General features: G+C 36.4%; 1 pseudogene; it reads left to right on the top strand.

The window, feature by feature from the left end:
* The first annotated feature begins 1,209 nt into the window (after positions 1-1,209).
* On the top strand, positions 1,210-23,181 carry LOC120110285 (annotated as a pseudogene).
* The last annotated feature ends 868 nt before the right edge of the window (positions 23,182-24,049 follow it).

Below are 24,049 nucleotides of genomic sequence, written 5' to 3'. Positions count from 1 at the left end.
CAGCACCGATAGTGACAAAAAAGAAACAAATAAGTAGAAATTTAGAACTTCCTGGATTTTGCTCTTGATTGAGATCTTCTAAAACACTTCCAAGTTCCAACCCCCATGAAAAATAAAAACAAATCCAAAAAAGTTGAAAACTCTCGATGTGGAAAACTAACAATACTAATATATATTTTTTAAAAAAAACTGAAAGTGAAGTTCAAGCATAAGATTGCTGTGATTACAGTTAATCATTATAGAAGCTTAGGATCTAATTATGTCCCTTTGGTGTTTCATGAAAAGCTAATGATATTGTCCATGATATTGCTAAGGTTTGGGTTCGCACTACGGGTCGTGTTTCTCAGGGGTCACCTTTAGGTTGACTAGCACTTGCTACTCTATCTTTGTGATCCTTAATTTCAATCATCTTTCTTTTTTAGATGATATGTACTCTTAAGCACATACTAAGAAATAGGATAAAACGGTTACAAAGAATTCTATATATCTAGCATTAGTATCTACAAACGAAATTCGCCAATATTCAACAAACCGAATTGTTGACTTCCAATTTTGTTTACATGGGAGATCGAAAGGATTTACTGGTTTTTTTGCATGCCTCTCCTTGTAAAACATGGGGAAACAACTTATAACACAGAGCAACATGTGTGGGTATTTACCTCTTATACTAAGCATCCATGTGCCTGTCACCACACGTGTATGAGCACGTTTGAAATTTTATACTAGGTTCGCAACTTGCACATCTGCAATACCTTTGCCGATGTCCTTCATGCTTCATAAGCAAGGGAGGAAAAAACAAGTGAATCTTTCTATTCTCGAGTATGTGTATGCAAGCAAGCAGGCACATACTACATGCATATATACATATACATATACACACATAATGTATATGTGTATGTCTACGCACATATAATGTATGTGTGTGATTGTTGAATGCCTGTTTTTTTGATCTACCAGGAAGAGGAGATCGTCAATATAAAGGTCCTATGGCTAAAGAATGGGGATCAACATACTTTATTTTGCTAGTTTTGTGATTTTTGCGAATACTTATCTAGCTTTAGCTGCTTCTCAGCACAAAAAATTTCCTCCCATTGAATTACATCTCACACGTGCGCGTCGCACGCGAGCAAACAAAAGCCATCCAAAGTAAAACTTGGCGCGCACCCCAAAACCCTAGGGTCTAGTGGGCGCCCCTTACGGATTTCCCCCTCTATTTTGTTCTTTTTTTTTTAAGGACAACGCGCCGCGAAAATCCACGGTAACGCCGCTCGTTGCCCGTTTTCCTCCCAATCTTTCCCTCTCTTGCGTTACAAGAACCCTCTCAAAACCCTCTCCAATGGCGGACGGCTTCTGAGAAAAAAACAGAAAAAACTAGGGTTTCCGTCCCCAAGAATGGCTCTCTCCACGGTGCTCCGCCTCACCTCCTCTTCTCTGGCGCGCTACCGCCCGCCCTTTCCCTCCCTCCGCGCCTCTATCTCTTTCTCCCGTAGCGGCTTCTCCGAGCTCCGGTTCCTCTCCACCGCCCCTGGGCGCTCCGTCCGGGTCGCGAGATCGAAGCGGAGGGATGGAGACGATGAGGTCGGGAGGGCGAAGGAGGAGAAGCGGGAGGAAGGGGGCAATGGGGGCTTGATGGTGAAGGAGAGGAGCAGCGCGCGAGATGGGAGGATCGTCCCCGCTGAGCTCCACAAGGAAGCGACCGAGGCCTACATGGCCTATGCCATGTCAGTTTTGCTCGGCCGCGCCTTGCCGGACGTTAGGGATGGGTTGAAGCCCGTGCACCGGAGGATACTGTTAAGTGTAGCTATTGGCTTTTACTGTTGGTTTTCTATTTTCTTGGGTATTAATTTTGTAAAGTTTATTTTTTTTTGCCGTTGTTTAATTTGATTCACTTCTTTGGCCATTCAAGAAAACTTTCAAAAAGACTAATTTTGACTTGCGATTGCATGTTTCTTGCTGAAAATATTGTGTTCTGTCATATAATGGAGTGTGAGGGTTGAGATTTATATTGCGTTCTGTTTGACGGTTCGTCTGAGATACACGAGGCGATGCAACAATTTTACATCGTGAATTTCAATAATTGCAATTTTTTCAGTAAAGAATAAGGTAAAACTAATTTAAAATTGCTCATAAAGTGTTGTGCAGATGGAATATCACACAGTTTGATGTGCAATATATGAAAAATTTACTTTAATTGTTCTGTTACCTTGTACCTGTTATGAGATGCTGCAGGTGTATATAACTGTTTACTGTTACATATCAGATAAAATATAATGTCATTGAGCATCTCTTTACTCAAGCTATAGACTAAGCAGCTCCTAACACATGTCTTGAATATGATAAACATTGGAGAATTGTTTTAATTTCTACTTCCACTAATTCATCTAGTAGCAAATGTGATGCTGGTACTAATCTACAAGCAAACTATTCTGTGTCCTACCTTGCTGAATTTTGTTAAATTTTCACATAATAATTTCAATTGATCTTTTACTTGAGTTTTTGTTTCCTTAACTTTCACGAAACAATGTTTACAAATGTTCTTCATACCTCTTTGATAGGATTGATATAAATGCATGTGTTTATATCCTTAAATTCAATTACAGGTTTGCAATGCATGAGCTGGGCCTTTCATCTCGTAAGCCTTTCAAGAAATGTGCGAGGGTTGTTGGCGAGGCAAGATCCATAGCTTCGTACTTTCCCAGACTTCATAGAAGTTGCAATCCTTTTAATTATTTTAGTTGTCCATGATTTTCCTCTATATTGCGTAAAGGTTTTCATTGGGCTCTCTTCTTGTTTATTCTTTAGTAATTACTATTTAGAAATTGTATCACTTGCAGGTCTTAGGTAAGTATCATCCCCATGGAGATACTGCTGTTTATGAATCTTTAGTGCGGATGGCACAGGTAATCATAATTTCTCAACCTATTTATTCCGTTCTCATCAATGTTTTGTATGCTTGTGCTTGGTGCTATATAAGAAAATGTTCAAAAGAAACCCTTAGTGATTAGATATAGTGTCTTCATGCAATCTTATATATGCCTAAGGAACATATCTTTTATAGTTTACTATAACAAGTTAGCCATACTTAATGTGGTCATATAAATTGCTGTAATTCTTAACAGAAAGTTCGCCTGAGATGCAAGAAGCTCTACAAGAGCTACAGTTATTTGACCTTAGTTATCAATTTTAAACAGACAAAGGTTTTAATCTTCTTCAGATCTTTTTCCTTGCAGTATTTGAACAATCAAGGTATTTATTAAGATAGGTCCAATTTGACAACAATGGAATGATGTGGCTTTTGTGGCCCTGCAAGTTTTAGTGGGTTTTTTTTCTTTTCTTCCAATTCCTAGGGACAACCTTATTCAAAATGATGTTTTTTTTGACATTATACATAGTTGTGAATATGCAAATAGCCTGCGTTACCTGGGTACTCGCATTTGGCTCCAAAAATCCGTGTTGGTTACATAGCTGAGTTGGATATGTATTAGACGCGTGGATACTTATGAAGTTCTATGGTTGCCCCTATTAGAGATTTGTGGAGAGTTGAACTCTTTCAAAAATGAGTTTGACCCTTTTCATGTTAGAAGTAAGTATTTTAGTGACTGGCCAAGAATATATATATATATATATATATATATATATATATATATATATATATATATATATATATATATATATATATATATATATTGAAATAACTTTGCAAAATGTTATTTTTCTTATTTTCTTAAGTTAAGTTTGAATAAGAACATGTATATTAAAAGATCTTAGCAAACAATACCTTTTTAATGTCTATTTATACTGTTTAAACAAACAATATCTAAAGGTATAAATGTATAATCTAGTCAAAATTGTAACTTATCTCATGTATCCCATATTTCCTTTCCCCCTTTCTGTCTTAGACACTTGGATATGCATTCAAATCTCATTCTCATACATGGAACACTACAAATAACATGCCTTATGTTACTGAAGTTTTTTAAATCACATCACTTATATGGTGAAAGAGATTGGAGAAAGCAAATCTAAATGATTTTTCATGGTAATATTTAATTATCATCTGTATATTGTGTACTTCTATTTGCTCTGTCGAATGTTGATGAAGAGTCTGCTCTTCATGATCTCTGAAGAATCCTATAGATGGTATGGACATTGTTCACCAAATTTGGCCCATGTTCATTTACAACATTACTTTTTTCTCTACTCACTGGATCCAATCTTCCCTAGCCACTACAGTAGGTTGGAGGTACAGTTGGATAGTTATTTCCTGCAAATGGTTGTATTCTAGTATTAAATTCCTAAATATGCGGTAATTTAGTCACCTTCTACACGGGGAAGGGATCATATATGTCCTACAAGAGCTTCCTTCAAAAGCTTCACAGGCACAAAGTGATTTGAAGCAACAATTACTTGTAGGCATGCTTGACTTGCCAAATTGCAATGGCATTCCATGGTCTTTTGCTTGACTTGTCATGTAACTAATCTAATTTTGTTTAGTTCCTTCGCATAAAAAAGTCTGTTGCTTTTTTTTTTTATGGTGAAAGTGGCTCATTCTGTTCCATGAAATCTTATGCTTCTTCTTCACTAACATTGAATAACTGTTATAAGCTCCTTATGCCATTGTTGTTATTGTTCATTTTTTCCTGAGAGAATGCTGGCTTAAGCAAAGTAGCTTTTCACTTATCTATCCTTAAATCAAATATTTGGTTGTGTTATATTGCATTTCCCCCTATTTATTGCTTCTGAATTGTTGCAGGACTTCTCCATGCGATGTCCTCTTATTCGAGGACATGGAACTTTGGATCAATTGATGCCGATCCTCCTGCCGCTATGCGTTACACTGAGTGCAGATTGGACGTATGTTTGAGAGATTCTTTAATTATCATATTTACATCTGATTGTTTGGTTTCAGCTGCCATAAAAAAATATGAGCCCTTCTTTGTGTTTTCGTTGTGGTGTCCAGTGATTCCTTTTTCTTCTTCTCCTTTTTTCCTAATGAACTTTTGTATAAGCACAAGTCCTGCATGCTTATGAAGGCTTTAGCTATCCCTTGTATATGTTATACACCATTCAAGCAGAATGTTTCGATTGCCTTCTTCGTGCCTAGTGACATGATGTTCCTGGAATTTCTTTTGGGAAATATTCTAGTGTTTTTGTAAATTTCTTTTGCTATTTCAATACCAACATACTTTTTAAATTTTGGTGACTTTTAACAAAGCATGATTTTTGTCAATATTTCTTCAAATAACGAAATTCCTGATTTTTGTTGAGTTCTGTTGGGATGTTTCAGAAATTCTTTAATTGTTTAACTCTATATTCCTATGATAGGCTCCTGAAGCTTTGCTGAATTATAAACTTTTGCCCTCAACTAGCTATCCCTTGGCATATTGTCATCATGTTTTTGTGGCTACATAATTCTGTCAGCTATCACTGGTCTAGAATTCCTCTCTGCTGCTACATGATGCATTTAGTATTATATATACTAAACTTAAATTATACATGATGCAGTTTTATAAACTTAAATTATATATACTTTTTAATCTGGGGATTTTAATGAAGTGCCCCCTGATAAACATAGAGTGCAACCCTATAGTAATAGCTTTCTAACAAGGAATTTTTTCGGGCTTACATTTGTATGCATGGAGTGTATTTCTTGTTGTATTCTTATATAATCCTTAATTTCATTGAGGAGTTTGCATTTGTTCTTTTGCCATGTCGCAGGCACTTACTGAAGCCATGCTCTTAACTGATTTAGAACTGAATACGGTTGGTGTTACAGTTCTCTGTATTTCATAGCCACACGTACATGCATTTTTCTTTCTTATCTTTTGATTTTATATTTGGATAATTTATTGACAGGTTGACTTTGTTCCAAATTTTGACAATTCACAAAAAGAGCCATCTCTTTTGCCGGCTCGTATCCCAATTTTATTGTTGAATGGTTCTTCTGGAATTGCGGTATGACCGATTTAAAAATATATATTACAATTATAAGCATTAATTACTATTTTCTTAATTGTAAAGAACTTTCACGTGGTTGACATAAACTATTGTGTGGTACAAAGTTGATATGATATATGCAACTCTTGTACAACCAGGTTGGAATGGCAACAAATATTCCTCCTCATAATCTTGGGGAGCTTGTGGATGCACTTTCTGCTTTGATCCATAATCCTGAGGCTACAGTAAGTATGCTAAGCTCTTTCTTTTTTGAATCTGTATAGGAACATAGGATTTGAATCATTTTTTCCTCCCTTCATGGCCTTCAAGCTTTATATGCTTAATTTGGATTAGGTCTTTGGGCTGTGCATGTCACTGTGATTATTGTTTGCTTGAAAATATTCAACCTGGGCCACATTTAAGCCTTGTAGAATTAGGTTTTATGGTGTCCAGAATGTCAATTTCCAGAAATTAGCAGTTATTTTTAAATAATAAATGTGTTGCCAAATGAGTTGTTTATTGATGTGTGGAAGGAAACCTATGGAAATTTCCATGTGATATTCCCTCCTCCTATTAAGGTTAGATAACGAAATATTTTGCTGGTATCTATCATTTTCAAAACTAACACGTGCCTATCTTTTGTTTTTTGCTGCTGAGTAATACTGCGTCTCGTGCTTTACTGTTTTCCTAAAATGTCTAGAATTTATTGAACACTGTAGATAAGTCATGGTGGGCTCAAGCAATGCTGGTTGCTCTATGCTGGGGTTTGGACCCCAAACACTGCCCCCTCGTCTTTCACATTGTTCAACACATCTTATTTGATCCAAGAGTTTGCTGTTTGTCATGCATTAATATATTCCCTTTAGTCTTAATTCCTATTCCAGCAAGAGGTTTTGCTGGATCATTGACACTAGATGGCACAAAGATCACTGAAAATGCCTGCCCTAACTCCTTGATGTGATAACTTACACACATGAATGCATGCTTGTTGTATTGTATTGTCTTAAAAATCTACAAAATATTTTATAGAAGATTAGGAAAATAATGTTATATGAGATAAAAAATGATTTTCAAGAGAAGCAATATCTCTGACTTTTAAATATGTTAGATGATTAGGTGCTAATGATACTTTACGGAAAATTGTTTTTCAAGAAGAAAAAAAGCATTGATAGATTTGAATGATTTTGAGGTAATAATACTAAAATAAAACAATGTCCTCTTCATTTGGGTAACATTTCAAGGTTTTGTCTCAATATTGAGCTATGTAGTCATACCTTATTGGCATGGTATGGTAAGGTATGGTACAATACTGGAATCAGCAGAACACTTGTTCCTTCTTTTGGTACAGGACGTACCAAGACCCCATGTGAATACTGCAATTTTGCTAGGTCACTATGGGTGGCTACTTTAAAACCTTTTAACATTCACCTATAGTTACTCAAACAATTTATGACAAGTCAGGCATATCTAGACAGGGTAAAGATTTTGACCTTTTAAAGTGAACCTCATATGAAAACTAAATCAAATATCTAATTTCTTTAAATAATTGACAATAGCTTATAAATTTGATAATACACTGTCGTAAACCATAGCATAATATTTTCAAATGATTTGATCATAGAACTTGATGTATATGTTCAATTTTATCTCAGTATTTGTCTACAAATTTAGTTAAGAACCTTTATTTTTGTTACATACTTCAAGTATTGTTCATTCGGGTAAACATTCATGTATATGCTAAAGATTTATAGATTCATGATGGTTGGACAAAGTTTTTTTTTCCTTTAATATGAAATTTGTGGGGGGCAGGAGTGCAAAGGCAGAGCTTTGACTTTTGAAAATTATTGGTGAACAAGTATTTATGGTTTGTTTATGCTTTATTTATATCTGAATTACGTTTTGCTTCATCATAGTTGATAAAACTTAGCACATGATGCTATCAGTTGCCAGCATATCCGTATTATAGCATGTCACACCTAAGACATTAGAGGGGTTTACCATGCACATAAGCTTTAAAGATCCTTGGGTTTTGTACCTACCTTAGCAAAATTGTTTTCTTAAACAAAATTGTATCCGTAATGCCTTGTTGATTCAAAGACGGATGTCAATCGAAGGCACACTTTCGCTTTGTTTGGAAAACTTCTAGAGGTTAATGGTGTGTAGCCTTCTTGCACAAACAAATAGTCACCCATGTACATCTTAAGCATTGCCCTTTTTTAGTCCCCTAAGGGATCAGAAATCTGCCTTTCTAGGCTGGGTAAGTAGTGATCCTTGAGGGTGGATGAGGAGATTCATAATTATTTTATTTATAATATTAATCTTGTTAAGCTTGTTCTGCAAGAGAAGGCTTTTGTTATATAAGTTCATTATCCAGCAAATTCAAGAACCTGTTGTTAATTGACCCTATGATTGAGAAATATTTGGTTAAGAGACTTTATTCAAGCGCCAAAAAAGCAGGAAACTGGTGTTCATTAGTGCTAACCTGTTCTCTACTTTGTTTGAGCTGGGGAAAATCTCTAATCTACATTACTTTTGGCAATAAAGAAACTTAGATACATGTGTATGGGAGAGTAGGGTGATGAGATTCTGTTTGGAGGAGAGGTCCCCTTTGAGTTGATCCTCAGGTAGCCAAGAGCTTCAGGAATTGGATGTCCATGTCGGAGTCCGTTTTGAAACTTATTTATTTATTTCTTTTTCATGTAATTAACCAGCTTAGGGACTTTGAGGTCTCTTTAAATCTGACTTGTTTATTTTCATCTTCTGTTTTGTTTTTAATTTGTTCAGGGGCTTGTAGTTCCAATGGACTTTAGGAACTACTATGGATTTGATTTGATTGGGTTTATAGGGCATTTTTGATTTAGTTATGTTCAAGGACCAAGACCAGCTTGTTCTCCTAACCAATTTCATTAATATGACCCTCTTCTTCTATGTTTTCTATGCTGCTTGCTTGACTTCATGGCCCTTTTAGCCCTTTAACTAATTTGAGCTAGGCTATGCTGTGGGAGACTTGGCCTGATCTTGGCCCATTGCCTTACCTTTTGAGATTTTGGAGAGTTCTAACTCTACTATGGAGTGGCACAGACTCAGGTAGAAGCTTAAAGTTCCATATTAAATCCTGATATTCTGCTGAGAGAGCACCTAAAGCTCTGTACTGATTTGAGGTGGCCCATATCATGAGCAGGAAAAATGGGTGGGGGCTTTATGAAGGAAAAGCTTTGAAAGCTCTGTATGAAAAGCCTTAGGTCTCTTTAAAAGAGCTTTAGATCTGTGAGAAGAGCCCCGAGGCTTTGTAATGAAGAGGAGGAAGAGGTGGGGAGAAGTACCATTCTCTCTATATTAAGCATGAACAACATTTCTTCTCTGCTTGAGTAGTAAGGGGCTTAAGATCAATCAATTCATTGGCAAAAACCTCTTCTTCTATGTTTTCTATGCTGCTTGCTTGACTTCATGGCCCTTTTAGCCCTTTGACTAATTTGAGCTAGGCTATGCTTGGGGAGACTTGGCCTGATCTTGGCCCATTGCCTTACCTTTTGAGATTTTGGAGAGTTCTAACTCTACTATGGAGTGGCACAGATTCAGGTAGAAGCTTAAAGTTCCATATAAATCCTGATATTCTGCTGAGAGAGCACCTAAAGCTCTGTACTGATTTGAGGTGGCCCATATCATGAGCAGGAAAAATGGGTGGGGGCTTTATGAAGGAAAAGCTTTGAAAGCTCTGTATGAAAGCCTTAGGTCTCTTTAAAAGAGCTTTAGATCTGTGAGAAGAGCCCCGAGGCTTTGTAATGAAGAGGAGGAAGAGGTGGGGAGAAGTACCATTCTCTCTATATTAAGCATGAACAACATGTCTTCTCTGCTTGAGTAGTAAGGGGCTTAAGATCAATTCAATTCATTGGGCAAAAACCTCTTCTGTTGTATCTTGATGAGGTTGCTTTGGGGGATTTTATTTGCATCCCCAGAGCACAAATAATTTTGTCATGTGTTGGTCAAAGATAAATTAATTGCCTGATCTTGATGTTTGTTAAAATTGAATATGTTTTTTCATGCTCCTGGCATTTGCTTTAATTCACTGTTTCTATATGGCCTTGATTTTTTTTTTTCCAATGTGCACAAGCTCCAAGAACTGCTGGAATACATGCCTGGACCTGATTTCCCAACTGGAGGAATGATCATGGGGAATGCTGGGTATGAAAAATTTCTTTATTTTTTTCTTGTATTTATTACCAGTTATGTGAGACTTAGTTGTGGCATATATCTTTCTTTGCTTCTTCCAAAGAATCTTGGAGGCGTATAGAACTGGAAGAGGACGCATAATAGTTAGAGGAAAGACTGACATGGAAGTGCTTGATGAAAAACCAAACGCACTGCCATAATAATAAAGGAGGTTCTATCTTCTTCTTTTAGCAATTTTTTTATAGGTCTATGTGATGCTATTTTTTTTCTGATTACTCTTTAACAAACTCAAAATTCATCAATATTATTCACTATATTGCAGATCCCTTACCAAACAAACAAAATCTGCTCTGGTGGAGAAAATTGCTGAACTTGTGGAAGACAAGGTATTTTGATTTGGGTACAGATGACAGGGCTTTGCATTCACTGTATATCCATGCTTTTTTCGTACATTCTAACTCTGTCCAACAATTACCTCCTGAGTTACATTGGGCAAAGTTTGGTGCATACAGTATGATGGCTGAGGGCCACCGATTTTTGAGGCTGTTGCTCATCCTTTTAGCCACCAAAATGTTGAGCTTGTAAGCTTGTAGAATCACATTCTTTGAAGTAGAGCTTTGGTTATTGTAAGTTTTTAGGGATAAACTTAGGGTCGTCACTGCTGGAATCTACAAAGGTCAACTGGGATGGTGTGGCATTCTATAGTTCAGATCACTTTCAAGGATATTTGTTTCTTTTGTGCATCTGGACCATTCATCACACAAGGCACCTTAAAGTCTAAAACTACACTACATCTAAAGGCATCTAACTGTTTTATATATCATAGCTAATTTCTCTTTTTATTGACGTTGAAGATCATTTGGAAGAGCTTTTCAGGCAACCATTCCTTTCATTTTTTAAAGTAAGATCTGTGTTCTATACTCACTAACATATTTTTGATTTGACCTAAATAATAAATAATAAAGGCATCCAAAACAAACTCAGAAACATTAAGCTTATTTCTTCTGATTTGACCTAAATAATAAATAATAAAGCATCCAAAAACAAACTCAGAAACATTAAGCTTATTCTTCCAGGTTCTCATGCATCAAGTACCATTGTCAACTAGATGCTTGCTTCTTTGGACTTCACGCACGATAAAATAAAAAGGGATGAGGTTTGGACTGGCTGGAAATACAAAATCATTTTGTTAAAGAACATAATTATAATGGGTGGACATCTCTGTATAATTATCTCCATATTTTTGGGAATGATGAAGGATCATTTAGTTAAAACTATAGTTGGCAGAACCGTTCTAAACCGAGCGGGTTCCGGCTATTCTAAGCCATACCGGCAGCTCACTGGTACGGTTTTCGGCAACGGAAACGAAAACGTTGCTGAAGGTGGATAAGGAGAAGGAAAGAGAGGAAGAGAGAGAGCGAGCGGAAGAGGGAGAGGGAGAGGAAGCCCATAGTGGGTGGCGGACGCCAATGGAGGGATAATTGGTCAAATTGCATGCCACCCTCTGCTGGCCTCTTCTCTCCCTCCCTCTCTCCCCCTTCTCTCTCTCCCCCACGGTTTGCGTCGGTCTCTCCTCTGTCAGTACAGGTCCGACACGGTACGGCACGGTCCGTACCGACTCGTACCGCCGAAAAACTGGTATGGTGCCCGGAACCGGTTCCATCGACCCTGGTTGAAACTAGTTCAAAGTAGTTAAATTGCATGCACAAACAATTCGCTAACAGTCACTTGCCTATTTGGAGCAGAGTGTAAATGTTCCTCTACCCTGTATCGATTTCCAAATAACATGTTATCCATTCACTACTCTAATTCTTGTTCATATCTATTTATTTGTTTTCTCCAGTGGATGTAAGATAAGATATGAAGTCTTACATCTCTGTAGAATATCTTACCTTATGCTTGACCAACAAGCCTTGTGGCTGTACCATTTTCATTGTTGGCTTCTGGATTAAAAAAATGATAACATCATGCTTGAAGAACTTATTACTGGTGGACTTTAACTTGACATTAGTTCGTTGTGACTTTTGCTGAATCTGTTGAAATGACAACTCTAGACAAGAGAGGTCCTAAACTGAATCCTGAAAAACTAATTGGCAGAATCTTGCTATGCAGTTTTTAAGCTTATGGTAATTTGGCGAAACCCTCTTAGGTTGCCCTGGACTTAAAATGGTCTTGGTAACAAGGTAGATAGTTTATATCTATCGGAGAAAGACTAGATGTATAGTATAAATAGCAGAAGATTGCAAATAAATTACCAATGGAAGCCCAACTAAAGACGCTAACTAGAATTTTTTTTTAACATGCATGGACACATTTACATAAAAGTGTTCCAACACATGTGAACATGCAATAATTCAAGTAAATTGCAGGAATGGCTAATAACTAGAAAAGTAGCTATCTAATATCGAGTAACTCCATGTACTTATAAAATCATTGTGCACTCACGTGTGTGCATGTGCACACACAGACTCTCCTCCATGCACACAGTTTTGCACCCAAACCAGTAGACATGGAGTACATGCATTCTCCCACAATGCGCCTACATATTGACATGATTATTCTGTATCTCAGGTTTTTGGATTTGCTTTTTCTTGTTCTTTTCAATGTTTAACTTGTAAATGGTGAGCATGCCATCAAAAAATATGTATTTATGTCATGTGCTTTGGAAAAAAAAGACTTGTACTACTTGATTTGCCTGTGATAATAACACAAGGTCTTCTGATCAATATGCATGTCATTAGTGGTTTTTTTGCAGTCTACATATGCAATGGCTACTTAATTTCCGTAAAGGTTTTTAGACTTACACTAGTCTAGCTTAACAACTGTGGTACTCCTTTTAGTCTCTCTTTTTCTTATTTATGAAACTCGTAGCTGTTCTAGTCCTCTATCCTTTGTAGGCCACTCAAGACCCATATATCAACCACACATCTTTTTATAAGCAAGAATAAGATCTTCAATCACCTGTCTCTTTTATCATGAAAGTTGTGGTTGTTTGACTGAATGAAATGTATTCTAAGCTTTTTATTTTTATAACAATCTTGGTACAGATTTTAGAAGGCATAAGTGATATTCGTGATGAAAGTGACCGATCTGGGATGCGTATAGTGATAGAGGTTTGTTTGTACCATTCTAATTGTAACATTAATATTTGGACTATAGGGAATTGTAATAATGCTTACTTTACTTCATTCTTCCTATCAGCTGAAAAGAGGGTCAGATCCAGCCATATTCTCAACAACCTTTTCCGTCTTACTGCTCTTCAGTCTAGCTTCAGCTGCAACATGGTAGGGTGAGTATATTCCAACCTATATCTATGTAAGTGCGTAATATTAATACATAGTAGGGCAACATGTTATTGAATCTTCATTAATTAATATCAAATTTGCTGAATAGCAAACGTTCTCTTTTTTGTCAGTGACTCCTGTTCTTAGAGAAAAGTTTCCATTCTTGTGTCTAACATGCTTCTTTTATTTATCATGTCTTCCTCTGTCTTCTACTCGTATATCTGTAATTTCACTCTATGTGTTTGACAAAATTTCATTTCATACTTTGCTTCTGCTTGCTGCTTAGAAGCAGGTTACCAAGATTATGGTGCTTAACTGATTAACCAATTGAGCTCCTGTTTGTTCTTTTGCTCCCCCTGCTGCTGTTGTTTCTAAATTGCTTTGAAGTATATCATTGTTTTTCTTCATATATGGACATGCACTGATGTTGTAGCAGTTGCTGGCAGATTCATGTAAATTACAGCTCAAAACAAAGATGTACACGCATCTGACATCTTGGCGGGTATCATTATATTTATGTCCTATGTCTCAAATTAAGACTTAAACTGATTTATGACATTAGCTGATGTCACACTGATGCTGGTGATCAGAGACCATTCTGGCCTGTGTCTAATATGAGATGCAGTGCCCTGCAGCACTTGAACTGGTCTCAATGCTGTCTTAGGCTGTGCCATTCCTGAAGCTCTTCTGCTTTTGCTGATGAAAGCTGCAGAATTTATGGCAGTGTTGAAGCATGATTGTAAAATGACCTCAAGCCTGGTGCTGTTTGTTTAACTCCGTCCTGCAGCAGTTTCAACAATTATTAGTGGAAGATCCTTAGTTTAGCTGCACTGTGGGTTGTTAGCATCTTATGAGCATTTGATTCGATTTCTGTGCCTTTGATTGGCTTTTAAGTTGCAGATAAGATAGGCTGTTTTCCTTGATTTTATGATTTTACTGTTGTTTGCTTATGGTGACATTATTGCGTACAAAGTTTCTGGCTTAATTCTCTTTGCATTTTTTGTCAGGATTCTTGATGGGAGCCAAAGCTAATGGGATTGAAAGAGTTGCTTCAGGTATCCAAGATCTCATTCATGTTCAGTCATTTTTGAGTAACACTGAACTTTTTGCCATTTCAAGCATCCAACTCCCGTTGTTCTTGCCAGCATTTTCAAGGACCATTAATGACATGAAACAAGACATTAAAGTTTGGCTTTTAGACCTTAAATACAATATATGCCGGTGTTCGGAAGATATATTATTAAATGCAAACTTGATAGACACTGATCCAAATTCTTATTTTGTAAAACTATAGAGGTTAAAAAAGAAAATGAGAAAAGTCACTTGAATTAGTTGTGCTATATCATGTTGTGTATCAATTTTGTGCTGAGAAATGAACGTTGGATAGAGTTAGAGTACTTGGATTTGTTGGTTGATGCAGAATACTCTGCTATGAGAATGGCCTCCTCACTTCATGCTTATTTGTTTTGTTCCTTCAAATGAGAATCAGGATGACGAGCTTTTGAAGGAACGGTGCTAGTATGCTAACTTGCCGAGCAGAGGAATATGCCTTCGCTATATTAGGGTTGGTTGGTATCCTTTAGGGAAGCCAGTAATGTAAGTTTGGTGCCTTGTGGTGGAGACATTCAGTAGGAGGTTGGACAAGTACAATGCTACCGTTTGGGGTAAGATATTGTTGTTTTAGCCATGTGGTGCAGGCGTAAGCCTCTGTTATTTGCCCATTCTTAGCTTACGTTCTGTGGCGGTTGCTAAGGTTAGTAGAGTTGCCGTGACTTTTTGTTGACTGGAGGCTGAGGGATTTAGCGATTCCTTGAGAACTAGAAGCATCAATTTAATAGGCCAAGTTCCTATTTGTCAACCTAAGGCATTAATTTGGTGCAATGGTTCTGACAGATACTTCTATTGTTCTGTATATGTATGTATCTTGTCTTTAAGGTTGATAAGTGTTTCCTGGTCTAGATCAAGGAGCATCATGAAATGCATAATTGTGGATTGTGTATTTGAGTTGGAACTATTAATTACTACTACTATATCTTCATAGTTCATAACATGTGAGTGTGTCTGTGTGTGGTGGGTGGGTATGCGTGTTGCAGGCGAGCTTGCATTAGTGCGCGCGCGCATGTCTGTATAAACTCTAAAATCACTTGAGATGCATTTTTCTTTCTCGTCCTGTATTGTGCTGCCGTATGAAACTTAGCCCCTTGATCTTAGTTGCAATTTAGCTGATTATAGGTTGTAGGGTACTGTTTTTGTGATGTTTTTTCCCTGTTGTTCATTGCTTGAAATTGCAAACACGATGAGGTAAGGGAAACTTATATACTGCTGCATGCATGGCTTGTTTCTTTGATGATATATAAATTGTATTTGCCTTTTCTCTACAAGGGGCTATTAGTGTTCATATCAGCCTCATGGAACAACATGACTATGAATATAATGTTTTTATATTGATCTACTGGTATTAGAGCAATATAATATATAACAACAATGTTTTTTTCTGGTGTGTGTGATGTTCCAGCATTCCTTGACTTCAGATGTTCTATTATTGAAAGGACGTGCAAATTAGCTTTCTCAAGCACAAGAGAGGAAGCATATTAATAAGGTACATTAGCAATTTGTAGAAATTAAGGTGCTTTAAAATGTCTATAATTTATGTTTTCCAATATTTTTTTCAGGGCATCATTGTGGGCCTCGACAATTTGGATGCTGTAATTAATATAATTAAGGAAACCTCAAGTAAGCAATTGCTAAAGCTGCATTAATGAAGGGTAGGAATCGCATCCTTTAATTGATATTCAGTAAACCCATACTGGTATATCTGTCACCAGAGGTTTCTATATTTGATGTTGGCAGCCATGTCACGGTTTATTTTTTCCCCTTTAATCAGTTACTTTTTAAAAAAGGAAAAATGTCTGCCACTTTGACAGCTAACTAAAGTAAACCCATCAATTAATTTGACTGACATATCCTTCTTTTGTTATTTGATCCTATTGAAGCCATTAATTTCTAGAAACTTTAAAGCCTTTCCTCTCAACATCCAAGATTTCTTCTCATTTGCAAATTGCATTGTAGAATCCAAGCTGCCTCCTTCCATGGCCAGTGTCTTGTACTACATGTGACTTCTGTCACTTGGACTTTTATTAGGAGTGTGGGGTTTTCATATATGGACTCGTAAACTGTGTGTCATGCGGTCATGCCTATACCCATGACATGTCATGATATTGCCATATGGACACAGTACCTATTCTATAAGTTCAAATTTGTTCCACTATAATTTTCCTGGCACATGAAATATGTTGAGAGAATTCCTCTTTTGCTAAAAGTCCTACAATTTAAGTTATGCATTGAGGTTTTGTTAATGGTTTCATTTCCCTCGAATCTTAACCTCTTTTTTTTGTGCTTTATGTCAGTTTATACTTATAGTAACAATAGTGCCTGTTCCATCTTCTTCTTTCTCATGTGGTGGTCTCTTTTTTTTTTTTACCCCCACTCCCATGCTGGATTTTGTAATAACCAACTTTTTGGAGGAAATAATTTATTACTTATTTTTTTCTTAGGCTTCTTTGGGTGCATATGCTAGAATTACTAAAGGATTTAAAAGAATGTAGGAATAGAATGATGCTACAAAAGGATTTCATTAAAAAAACTCATCATGATTTTCTCATTTAGTTGCTGTTTGGTCGATTGTCAGAATAGGCAGGAAAATGTTCTACAGCCACAAATAGATAAAAGCTATGTCATAGGAACTAACTTTTTTTATCATTCTATTATAAAAAATATCTCGCTTTTCATCTGCTAAAGTATTTTCTTTTTAGAGAGAGACTTATCCTAAAACATTACAGAGCAACCAGAAAGAATTAAAAGATACAATATTGTGATATAAAATTATGATTTTGTAGATGCTCAATGCACGTTCATGAAAAGATACTAAAAACTTGGTGCCTCCCAATAATGAAGTTCTCGGAGTTTGTTTTTGACCATTATAATAAAAATTACAGCTGTTTATTTACTCGATCAAACCTTTAGTTCAATTTTTTGGTTATAATTAGATAACACTTATAAGGATCATTATAAGTTGTTTAATGAAATACGATGGTTAAACAACAGAATATTTTGGTCATGGTTTATTAGGGAAAAAGGAGGTGTTATAGGTGAGGCTTTACAATATGGTCCTTGCACAGTTCGCAAACCAATAGCGGTTTCTAAGCAAGGTATGTTGAGATAAAGGTGAGCTTACAAACACTAGAGGAAGAGTACTGAATGGAGGCAAGCAAGCTATTCTTGGATTATATTGATATCAAAATGCAAAATAATTACTTGCTTCTCAAAGAGTGAGGGAAGAGCGAGAGATGAGTTCATCTGTTTTGCGCCTTGAGACATCACCCACCGCAAGCACTTGTCCCACACTCCTTCACCATTATCGGGGCCATGGACAGTCTTGACAAGTGGTTTGAGTCCACCCTTAGGCCCTTCATCTCCACACCTTTCCTTCCCCCTCAATGTCAGTCCCTCCTTCCATTATCTCTTCAATCACTATTGTTGCCCACTGTCTTTGATGACCTTGACACGTTTCATCTCTCCACTAACTTCCACAGCCCCATAATAGTCTACCTCATGGATGCTTTCTACAACCAAGGCTACAGGACAATCTGAGTAGAGGAGGGGTGGTTCATAGAGACATTGGAAATGATGAAGGCATGGGTAGGCAGGGGTTTAGAGAGACATTGTGAAGAGCTGAGGCTGAGCTTCATGTGCCTGATGGGAAGGCATATAATTGGAAAATGAAGAAATGGCAAGGGTGAGTTCTTCTGTGAAAGAGGGGGAGGGATGAGGGGACATCTCTCATGCAGAACGTTGGTAAGAAAAAAACACAAGAATTAGTAGATTTTGTTCCCCCAGGGAATCCTCCATTTTCCATGTTATTTTGGTCATTTTTCTCATATTGGTTCCAGTGCACCCAATGCTTATTATATTCTTCATGGCAGCATATGGTTTATCACCTAAATGGCTATTATATTCTTCTTAGCAGCATATTGTTTATCTGAAAAGCAAGCTGAAGCTTTATTGGGACATAACCTTGGAGAAAACTCACTTTACTTGAGGTATAATTTGTATTTCTTGGATTGCACATTTTAAGTTACATATAACAAATTTCCCTTTTGCTTTGGGTTTATCTTCCTGATCATAGTAAGATGCTCTTCCCTGTTTTTGTAGAGAAAGAAGTTTATAGATGAAGCTGAATCCTTATCAGCACAGATTTCTAAGCTGAATGAGCTCTTGTCAAGTAAGAAGCTCATGTTTCAGGTAATCTATTATTTTTAAATGGTAAGAAAATACAAATGACACGTTCTTATGTGTATAGGGATTCTTTTGTTGATGTAGTAATATTTTCTGTACCTCTTTTTTTGAATTATTTTACTTATTAACATTTTTTGACTGCTTTGTGGAAAATTTTTACACCGAAGATCCTTCTTATAAGGCAAGTTTTTTCTTGTCTGGTTTTGTGTGGCAAAGGTTTATTATTAAAAAATGGAGTAGCATGACCCTAGGTGTAAATGAATATGAATTCTGAAGTGGAAAAGTTACCAAGAAGTATGATATGGTCATCTAAATTGGGGAAAAATCTTAGCCAACAACAAACCAAACAGCATAAAGATAACATTATAAAATTTTGAATCAGATTTAATCTGCTAAGTTAGTTCATTCAACATACTGAAACAATTAAAATAGAAACTTCAGCTGAAATCAGTGCTCTATTTGATTTGAGACATTGACTGTGTAGAAGAAAAACCTATATAAAGGAAACAAAGCAGAAAACTGATGCAAAGTTCTTGGTTTGAGTATCAAGAGTCCTTATTTGTTCTCATGGAAGAGAAGGCCTGCTATATGGTTACATTGGTTGTGCTGACAGCTCACCTGATCAGGGACAAGATTATGAACCTTTGTGGGAAGAATAAGTATTTTCTGGTGACATAAATTGAGACCTCGTACATACAATTTATGTGAATGATTTGTTGATGTCCATGTGTGGGGCCCTTTAGTGCTGTTAGATGTTGTGGGAGGACGATGTCAAGTTGACAGTTTGGAAGTGCCAAAAATAAAGTTTTATTATTAAAAAAAACTTATGAGAAAGATACAGCATGATTATTTTTTTGGCAATTCTAGTCAAAGTACAGGGGTAAGGAATGTAAACCAGAAACTGTGGATGAAGAGATTTGCAAATAGAAATGGTGAACAAGATATAACGAAACAACATTCTTCTACTACATTGGCTCTAGTGCACAAGAGGAGCAGCAGATGGATGAGGGCATTGCCTTGTAAGGTGGATGAAGTGGATGCAACGGTTCAGTATCATAGCAATAAAATGGTTATATGACCTGCTTAATTGTATGAGCCAATGTTGGGGAGCAAGGCAGCATAAGTGGGGCTTAAAGAGGGGAGGATACTAAGGTGAATTGATGGTGAAAAAAGAGGGGTATGGTAAGAATAAATACGTCAAAGAAGTTGAGTAGTAGCACTAACATCACATAGTCAGGTCAAACTATTATGATGGTTTTTGAATTGTTTAATGCTTGCTGTAAATACTTTCATGAGGAGGGGATCTTGAATCCAGGTTGGAGGTTCTGAAAAGAAGGGAGACGAAATAATACTTAATCAAGGTAGTGCGAATTCTGGTCCTTCAATTTCAATTGATGAAGCATGTTTCCTAAAGTTAAACCAAAATGTTAAAAAAATAGACTTGTTGCTGTGTACATGCTTCAATTTAAGCCTGCCATACCATGCAACCATACTTTACTGATATATCTATTGCCATATATTTAGCGTACTATGAATATTAATTGAAGAATCATCATTGTAAATGCAGTTTTTACTAGTGCCATGCTAGGCTTCAAATGCTGTGGTATGTGGCATGTCAATCATGAACTGATATAGTATGTCCCATGGCATTTCATCATTTCTACTCATGATTTGATAATGCAGCTAACTCACCATGTTATGGTTGGCTTTTCAAACCTGAGTATTGTGCAATTTTTCAATATGTTTTGCACATCATTCTGGCAAATATGTTTGGTTTTACAACTTGTAGCTAATGTAAAATATGTTTTGCTATGTAATCACTTGACCCTTTATGCATCCAAAGGGATAAACAAGCTGAGACATGAGAGGGATTTAAAAGCCCATAACATCCAGCAACCCTAGCTTTTGAATCGACTGGGAGGATTTAAAAGCCCATAACATCCAGCAACCCTAGCTTTTGATACCATATGAAAATTCACTTGACTCAAAAACAATTTAAGCTGTTAGGAAACGGGTCAACAGTGTATATCAGGTTTAACACGTTTTCCTTTTTGATTTGGTACATGTAGTAGCTGCATTTTCTTCCCTAATCTTTTCATTGTTTTTTCTTATTTTATTTTGTCTATTTATTTTTCAAATGCAATTCTTTTAATTTTTAATTCTGCATTATTTGTATGGGGATGATATGAATTTTTATTCCCTGATCTTTGCATTGTTTTTTTCCCATTTTATTTGTTATCTTATTTTTTTTTACATTTATGCTTCTTTCTCTTAATTTTTTAATTTCTGCATGTTTTATTCAGTGATGGTATGACTATTGATGTACCTTTGGTGCTACAAGATTTTTTTAAAAAATAATACAGCCGTTATAACAGGTTATTTTATGTAGTTTTATAGCATGAAAATGTCGTCCATTCTTCACCCCCTTATTTCCGTTATTGTTTTCGCTTCAGATCTAGGAATTATTTGCATAAGTTAATAATCTGTATAAAAAATCTTATTGCTTTAAGTCTATACTACTATTGCTGTCACTCTATCTTATATACTATCTATAATATATTATCTATAGTATACTGGTTTTCTTATTTCAGCTTATTGAACAAGAAGCAGTTGAGCTAAGGAATAAATTTGGAACTCCAAGGCGTTCTTCATTGGAAGATGCAGGAAGTAGTCAACTTGAAGAAATAGATGTGATTCCTAACGAAGAAATGCTTTTGGTATGAAAAAACAGATCCATTCTTTATGCATATGGTTCTCTTTTCATTGTCTTCTCATATTGGTGTTTGTTTAGCCTGTCCAAACTAGATTCCTTTTGCTTATCTCTGCCTGTTACATCATACGCTAACAAAATTGGTTCCTTTTGGCAGAGTCTCAGTGAGAAAGGTTATGTTAAGCGGATGAAATCTAACACCTTTAATCTACAACATCGGGGTACTATTGGAAAATCTGTTGGAACGATGCGATTGAATGATACAATGTCTGACTTCATTGTCTGTCATACGCATGATCACATCCTTTATTTCAGGTATTATCAATATGACCAAAATACAGATGTCATTTTTATCTTTTACTTTGCTTCAGTGCAACATTATTGCTATTTGCTATATTATTCTCATACTTGAAATATGCAACATTATTACAATATAATTCTTCTCATATTCAAGATATGATCTTTTCATTGATGGTCTTTTTTGTCGGTTTATACAATATATTTGTAGGCCTCATAATAACAAGATCTGCGATATCATTCTTTGCAGCAGTTCTTTTATTAAGGATTGTTATTAAGGATTACTTAATCTATATATAAGCTATCTCAAATTCTTATTTTTAGCTTTCATGCAGATCCCATCCAGAGTTATGTGGCCTTTGCTGTACTTTATTTTACCTTCATGTTTTGCTTCAAGATAAATCTTGAAAGCATAGGTTAAGAAGGGAGTGGTTTTACAATACTGTGCAGTAGTTTCAATCGTTTTTGTTTGCATTGTGAATAAGCCTGTCTCTGCTTTATATAATTCAGCAGGCTTGGGGGAAACTGCCATAGGACTATTGTAACTTTATAAATGCATTCCCCTTTTTTAATTGGAAGACTTCTTATCGATTCCTTTACATAATATTTTGATTGAAAAAAAATCAGCCTCTAAAATAAAATGGAAAAAGAAAAGGTAAAGCACCGAATTAAGAGACCTTTGTTTGAATCAGGCATTGGCATTGCTCCATCACGTACTCCTTTGTCTTGGATCAACCATTTTGCATCATGCATGCTGATTCGCATTTGTCAAGAGGAAAAATATGATGACAGGATAACCTATATGAAAAATTTCAATGGTTGATGGAATCACAATCATTTACCAAATACCCTTTCCACTAAGGGCTGCAAGAGTGTATAGGAGACTGACTAGAGTTCAACCTGTACCCTTGTGCAACCATATCCATCCACAGTATGGGATTTGTCCCACTAAAAATGAACCGGCTTCATCTTAAGTAGTATCCCATTCATTAGATGAGATTGAGTTGGACAGGCAGTGCATTATAGGGACATAAATAGTAATCCTAACTCTTGTTATATCAAATTATATGAGAAGAAAATATACTTTTATATATGCATGCACACATAGATAGACATGCATTTGCAAATCCAGTCAAGCGGAACCAGAAGACAGGTGTCCACAACCGAGCCGTTGAATGCAATCTACTACCTCTAAACTGCTTACATTACCAAAAATCATGTAATTTGGGGACTCATAGCCTATGCATCATGTGGCTAAAAGTGGGCATTGTATCGTGTTAAAGTGTTATTTATGATCTGTAAGTAGTTTTGAGGTGGTAGATCACATTTAACACATGATTGAATCCGACTTAAAATCTGGTCGACTGGATCCTAATCTAGTCTAGATAGATATCTTGGATCGGGTGAGTTGGTCATAGGCTCACAGCCATCTATTAATGATCCTTCCTTCCAAATTAGTCACACATGTGGGTAAAGCATGCAATTCTGTTCTTGGCTAATCTATGCTCAACATCAAGTTCCAAATTACATCAATCCTTCCTTCCAAATTAGTCAACAAATGCCCAGAAGGCATTCAATTAAACCCCTGATGCACGCTATCTCCTCTTGTGTGTTAAATTCTTTAAGTACTCTCCAACAAATGGGAACATAAACCCAGTTAGGCTTACCAAAACAAAAATCAACATGACATAGCTAGCTGGATTTTTGAACCATACACACACATGCACACAAGCATACGCACAAAAAGGAAAAAAGTCCTTATTTCCACCACTTACCTCACATCTTAACAGATGGCATCGCAGGAGCATATACTAATATGAAGAAGCTGAACAGCAAAAAATGTTTATCATAATGCATATGTTAGCATGCAAAAATCTAGAACTAAAACTACCCAATTAATCGTCTCTCTCACCTTCATTTAAGCATGATTTAACAGAATATCAAATTAAAATAATCTGATCACCATCCATCTCCTATCATCGTATCATCAGATTTCCTGAATGCTACAAATTTAAACAGGATGTTTTCCTTCTTCAAATTGCATGTGTGCAGTTGGAATGAGAAAACCTGCAGAGTGCAGACAAGGATGTAATTTTGGAAGATTTTCCGGTACCATGCACAGGATCTTATGGGCACATTCATTATCCTTCCCCTAATATTATTTATGTAATGTCCGGACCCAGAACCTACTAGGCCCCAATAAGAAATGGGCCCAGTTAAGGGTTGGGCCCAAATTTCACTGTGGGCAGTGCTGTTATCATATTTAAAAAAAAAAAAAGAAATAAAAACGAAGGGATAAGACCGACAGGGAGGGGGTGACCCTCACCCCTGCTGACAGCCGCTGCCGGCGCGCCGG

This window comes from Phoenix dactylifera, chromosome 3 (assembly GCF_009389715.1).
Source record: "Phoenix dactylifera cultivar Barhee BC4 chromosome 3, palm_55x_up_171113_PBpolish2nd_filt_p, whole genome shotgun sequence".
In the NCBI taxonomy this organism is placed as follows: Eukaryota; Viridiplantae; Streptophyta; class Magnoliopsida; order Arecales; family Arecaceae; genus Phoenix; species Phoenix dactylifera.
This window is presented reverse-complemented; position numbering and strand designations above follow the sequence as displayed.